Source organism: Hemiscyllium ocellatum (assembly GCF_020745735.1).
Source record: "Hemiscyllium ocellatum isolate sHemOce1 chromosome 27 unlocalized genomic scaffold, sHemOce1.pat.X.cur. SUPER_27_unloc_36, whole genome shotgun sequence".
NCBI lineage: Eukaryota > Metazoa > Chordata > Chondrichthyes > Orectolobiformes > Hemiscylliidae > Hemiscyllium > Hemiscyllium ocellatum.
The window spans coordinates 187,827-194,322 of NW_026867505.1; the positions used below are offsets into that span (position 1 = coordinate 187,827).

The window sequence follows — 6,496 nt, forward strand, 5'->3', positions numbered from 1 at the left end:
GACGGTGTCTGGACTGTCTCTGCTCAGTCGGACAGTTCATCCTTCATTCTCCTCTAATTCCACTTCCCAGAGTTTCTAAAGGTTCACAAAGCTGGAGACTGGGATTTCTGTTTTACTTCCTGAAAATTATTCCACCTGCTAACTGACAATATTTTGCCAAAACCTCTTCCCTATTGTAACACTTGCATCATGTCCAGGGATGAGGAGTTTACATTTTGTGGAGACATTCCCAATTTGGGAATGTTCTCTTTGGAGCAAAGAAGGTTAACTGGAGATTTCTAGGGGCTGTTGGTAATGATGGGAGAAGAAGTGGTGGGACTGGGCAGGTTAATGATCAGAAGAACCTATTACCACTGACCAGGGTCAGTTACCAGAGGACAGGGTTTGAAGTTCTTTCATGGAAAGCAGCATTTGTGTAGAACAAGCACAGCGAATACTGCAGAAAGCCAACGGGTCGAGCAGCATCTGTGGAAAGGTAAACAGAGCCGACGTTTTGAGTGTGCTACGGTTTTTGTTCAGAACTCAGTGATTTGCCTCTTCCCGAAGTTGGTCCAGGTCTGTGTCTCAACTGGCAAACACATGGCAAGTGCAGTGCCGCAATGTGGCTCGGGGCCAATGAGAAAATTCGGGAAGAGGCAAAACACTGAAAGGCTCGGAGGGCGATGACCCCGGTGTAGGAGGGCTCGTTCCTCGTGACATGGATGTGCCTGCAGATGGTGGGATCAGACTGTCCCCAGGTCTCCACAATGAATGTCCAAGGCTTTATTAAGGAAAAGTAAAACTGATAGAAGACAATGGTAATTCTGGGCGGGGCAGGTTGAATTATGAATTGAATAGTAGCTTCCTCGAAGAGAGTGGGCGGCTGGTGCTGCAACTAGTCTCTGTGGCGCAATTGGTCAGCGCGTTCGGCTGTTAACCGGAAGGTTGGTGGTTCGAGACCACCCAGGGACGGAGTGCCTGCCTTTTTTTAAAAAAAATCAGTGCATTGTTTAAATGGTGATATATTGGAATTTGGAGAAAGTGAGGACCAGAGGTGAAAGTCGAAAAATATGGCACTGGAAAAGCCATATTTTTCATAGGTCAGGCAGCATCTGAGGAGCAGGACAGTGAACATTTCGGGTACAGGCCCTTCTTCAGGAATGATGTATGGATGTACAAAGGGGTCTCAGAGTCCCTCCACACCAGTCAATGACAGTTGTCGGGCAGATGCAGCAGGCAATGAGCAAGGCAAGTGGTAAATTACGAAGAGGAATTGAGGTCAGAGGTGGGGTCATTGAACATATTAAAGGCAAAGTTCATCTGAGTTTTGAACAACAAAGAAGTGGATGGTTGTTGGGGGAGGTAAGAAAATGGTTTTAAGACCAGTACAGATCAGTCACAGAGTCAGACAAAACTGAACAGACCCTTCATCCAACTTGTCCATGCTGAGTATATTATCAAACTAAGTTCGTCCCACCTACCAGTGTTTGGCCCATAAACGTTCGAACCTTTCATATTCATGTACTTATCCAAATATCTTTTAAACGTTGTAACTGTGCATGTATAATATCATGAGGGGCACGGGTAGGATAAATAGACATAGTCTTTTCCTTGGGGTGGCGGAATCCAGAACGAGAGAGCATGGGTTTAGCGTTAGAGGGAAAAGATACAAAAGAGATCTAAGGGACAACTTCTTCACGCAGAGGATGGTACGTTTATTGAATGAACTGCCAGAGGAATTGGTGAAGTCCAGTACGATTGCAACATTTAAAAGGCATTTGGTGAGGTATATGCATAGAAAGGGTTTGGAGGGATGTTGGGCCGTGCGCTGTCAGGTGGGACTAGATTGGGTTGGGATAGTTGGTCGGCATGGACAAGTTGGACCAAACAGTCTGTTTCTGTGCTGTACATCTCTATGACTCTATGACTTCCTCTGGACATTCATTCTGCACTCAGACCACTCTCTTAAAAAAATCCATGTCCTGTCTTTATAAAATATTTCTCTACTAACCTCAAAATATTTGCTTCCCTGTTCTTGAAACCCCCAGCTGAGGGAAAGGACACCTGTAGTTCACCTCATCCGTATCCATCATGATTTTATAATTCTCTATACGGTCACCTCTCAATCTCTTATGTTCCAGTGAGAAAGGTTCCAGCGTATCCACCCTATATGGAGGTATATTCATATCCAGTTATGAAGTGTTCAATGCTGGTGCAGGCTGGAAAGATCATGTGGTTTACTCCTGCTCCCAATTAATCCTGGCTGTTGCGTTTCTCAGCCCCATTCTCCCAATTTCTCCCCACAACTCTCAACCTCTGATACTCCATCCCAGTGTTAAACATACTCAGTGACCTGGCTCCACAGTTTTCTGTGACAATTAATTCCATAGATTCACCACTCTCTGGCTAAAGAAATTTCTCCTAATCCCCATTCTCCCTTTATGCTGAGGCTATGCCCATGGGGATTAGTCTCTCCTCCCAATGAAAACATCTTCCCAATGTCCACTCTGTCCAGGATGTTCAATATTCTGTACGTTTCAGTTAGATCCCCCCTGAGTGTGGTCCTGTTACTCAGCATGAACCAGACCCTTCAGGATGAGGACAGCAGGGATTAGGTTCAACAAAGTGAGAATGGAGGGAGAGTGTGTAGGATGGAGATTTTCAGCTTTGAGGGAATAAGAGAGGAAAGAAAGTTTGACATAAATTGTAATTGATCAGATGAGCCGATGGGCCAAAGAGTGGCGGATGGAGTTTAATTTAGACAAATATGAGCTGTGGCATTTTGATGAAGCAAATCAGGGCAGGACCTATGTGGTTAATGGTAAATTCCTGGGGAGTGTTGATGAACAAAGAAACCTTGCAAAGCAGGTTCATAGTTCCTTGAAAGTGGAGTTGCAAGTAGATAGGATAGCAAGGAAGGCGTTGGTACGCTTTCCTTTCTTGGTCAGAACACTGAGTTATAGGAGTTTGGAGGTAACGTTGTGGATGCACAGGACACTGGAAAGGCCACTTTTGTTCTGGTTTCCCTGCTGTCGGAAAGGTGTTATGAAAAGTGAAAGGGTTCGGAAAAGATTTAGGAAGTTGTTGCCAGAGTTAGAGGGTTTGAGCTACAGCGAGAGGCTGAATCGGCTGGGGCTGTATTCCCTGGAGCGTCTGTGACCATTCGAAGTTAATAAGGGGCATGTATATGGTGAATAACGGAGATCTTTTCCCCAGGATATGGGAGTGCTAAAGTAGAGAGTATAAGTTTGAGGTGAGGGGAGGGGGGGTGGAAGACTTTAAAGGGACCTGAGGTGTAGCATTTTCATGTAGAGGATGATGTGTGCATGGAACAAGCTGCCAGAGGAAATGGTGGAGGCTGGTACAATTACAATATTTAAAGGCATCTGGATGAGTATATGAATAAGAAGGGTTTAGAGGGTTATGGGCCAAATGCTGGCAAATGGGACGAGATTAATTTTGGATATCTGGTTGGCACAGACGAGTTGGAAGAAGGGTCTGTTTTCGTGCTGCATGACTCTAATGATCTTTGGTGAAAGCAAAAATGTCGCTGTGAAGAGTGGACTTTCAGAAGCAGCTTTCAAAGATGTTTTGCCCTTACGAGGAGCATAAATATTCTTTTTTTTTGTAAGTTGCAGCTGAGTGAGTGACATCCAGGACTTTGTTAGAAAGTGGGAATTCATTGCACTGTGGGGATGTAGTGTTTTAAGGTTTGCCGGCAGTAAGTACAGTGTGCTGAGCGAGAAGCCTAGTGAAGGGTTAGGTCGGTTTTTGTTTAAACTGTTCATTTCTGTCAGGCTCCAACATTGTATTTCCAATGCTGTCAATCAGAAGGTGCAGTGAATCAGTAACTGGTATCGTTAGAAGCCTTACTATTTTCAGTACTGCAGGTTCATCAGCATTATAAAGGTCGCTGGCAGCAGTGGGAGGTGTGGGCTGTATTCACTAGAAATGATTAAGCATTTAGATAGTACACATACAAGACGGCAGGGTGGGAATTGTATTTCGCTTTGTGGAAGATGGGGCATTCTGGGTGCTGTGATCTGGGGCAAACATAGCTGCAGTATACCATTGAATCCCTACAGTGTGGAAGCAGGCCATTCCGGCCATCGAGTCCACACGGAGCCCTCCAAAAATACACCAACCAGACATCCTCCCAACCATTCCACCATCACCATCCCATCAGGTCTTTTCTGCTGGCTGTTGAGACTAGGCTGCAAGATTAGGGGGGAGTAGAATTCGGACAGAAATGAGGAGGAGCTGGTTTTCCAAGAGGTCGGTGCATCTATGGAATTCTGCGCCCAAGGAAGCAGTAAAAGCAGCTTCATTAAGACACTGTTGCATGGGTTTTTGCGTGGTAGGGGAATTAAGTGTAGTTAGGATAATGCAAGTAGGAGGAGCTGAGGTGATTGATAGATCAGCCATGATTTTAATGAATGGCGAAGCAGGGTCGATGGGCCAAATGGCCTACTGTTTCTATTACTTTGAAACGATAACCCTGCGTTTCCCATGTCTAACCCACCTAACCTGCACAACCCTGGACACTGGGCAATTTAACATGGCCAATCCAAATCAAGGCCGGTGAGAAATGGAGTGATGTGGAAAATAAACATCAGAGAATGAGAGAAAGGGATAAGGAGAATAAATGTACTAGCAATCAAAACTGGATTCTAACCATTGCAAAAATTAAAACTAAAAGCTCAGTATGTGAATGTGTGCTGCATTGTAACAAAAGCGAATTAATTGACTGCACATGTTGAAGAGAATAATTCTGATCTGAGACTCCTTACAGAGATATAGCTTCAGAATGATAAGGATTGGATCCGGAATATCGAGGGGATACGTGGCATTCAAGACGAGTGGGAAGCTCAGTAACGGTAGAGGATGGGCACTGCTAATCAAAGCACTGATAACACGGTAGTCTGATGTCAGCTCGGATTTCAGGTCCTGATTTCTCTGTCAGCTGATCTCCCTGTTCCCACAGAGCTGGATGTTGTCTGTTCTCAGCTCTGCTTGATTTCTGCTGAAGCTTTGACCCCCTTTTACACCTTCTGGGGCAATAAAATATTCTGAGCCTCCTGAAAATGACACCTTATCTATACCTCTCCTGATTTTAAAAACCTCTATAAAGTTATCTGTCAACTTGCTAGGCTCCGTTGGAAAAATGTCCCAGCTTCTTCTTAACTCAAACCCTCCATTCCCAGCAACATCCTGGTAAAGTAGGGAATAAGGAATTGTATCAAATCACATAAATGTACTGTCTGAAACAATCTGGCTGTGTTCTTGCCTGAGATATTGAGAGTCCCTGGTGTAAGTAATTACGAATGCAATTATTTTGGTCACAGAATTGGGCAATCATTTTGCAACAAAGTGATCTACTCTGATAAGGAGGTAGTGGTCATTTCTACGGTAAGTGAACAGTTTGTAGATCAGGGAGATGAAGTTCCAAACACTTGGGAAGGGCAAGAAATGACTGTGATAAATAAGACAAAGAACTGTGGATGATGGAAATCTGAAACAAAAACTGAGAACACTGGAAAAACTCAGCAGGACTGGAAGCATCTGTGGAGAGAAAGCAGAGTTAAAGTTTCGAGTCCAACAACTCCTCTTCAGGATTCTGAAATAGTTTGTGAGAACCCCTTAAGTCATCTGCCCAGCTTTAAGACAATAATATACAGGAGCAGGATGAGGCCATTTGGCCCATCGAGTCTGCTCCATCAGTCGATCACGGCTGATATGTTTCTCCATCCCATTCTGCTGCCGTCTCCTCATAACCCTTGACCCCTTCCTAATCAAGAACCTATCTCTGTATTAAATGCCCTCAATGACTTGGCATCCCTTCTCCGAGTGGAAACATCATCTCCACATCCACACTATCCAGTCATAGAGTAGCACAGCGCTGCCTGACCAACTGTGATCTCCAGCATTGGTTGTTTTCAAGAAGCATTCCAGCATCTACAACAACGCGCTTCTAAATTTTGTACCCAGTTGGTTAGCTCTCCCGAGATCCCGTGAGATTTATCCTTACTCAACAATCCACTGTGTGGTACAATTAACAGAGGCCCCTGTCCCCATCTCGTTCTGCCCACAGTAGTAGCACGATAGCTCAGTGATTAGCACTGCCTCATAGTACCAAGGACCCGTGTTCGATTCCAGGTTTGGGGCGACTGTTTGTTTGGAGTCTGCACATTCTCCCCGCCGTGTCTGCGTGGGTTTCCTCCGGGAGCTCTGGTTTACTCCCAAAATCTAAAAATGTTCTGGTGAATTGGCCGAACTAAACGGGCCCTCAGTGTGCATTAGTCAGGAGTAAATGTGGAATAATGGGATAGAGGAATGTGTCTGGATGGGTTACACTTTGGACAGGCAGTGTGGACTTGTTGGGCTGAATGGCGTATTTCCACATTGTAGGAATTCTACGTGGCATTCCCCCAACTCCAGAATCTCAGAGCTCTTGGCTTTTCCCATGGATAGTGTGGGGGGAGGGAAACAGTGTTTTACACGGGAGGAAGGTTCGGTG

At 45.0% G+C, this 6,496-nt stretch overlaps 1 non-coding gene across 1 annotated transcript; it reads left to right on the forward strand.

Annotated features, from left to right (window-relative positions):
* Nucleotides 1-877: 877 nt before the first annotated feature.
* On the forward strand, nucleotides 878-951 carry trnan-guu (transfer RNA asparagine (anticodon GUU)). The gene has a single exon. It is a non-coding gene; the product is annotated as a tRNA-Asn (tRNA).
* Nucleotides 952-6,496: the final 5,545 nt, after the last annotated feature.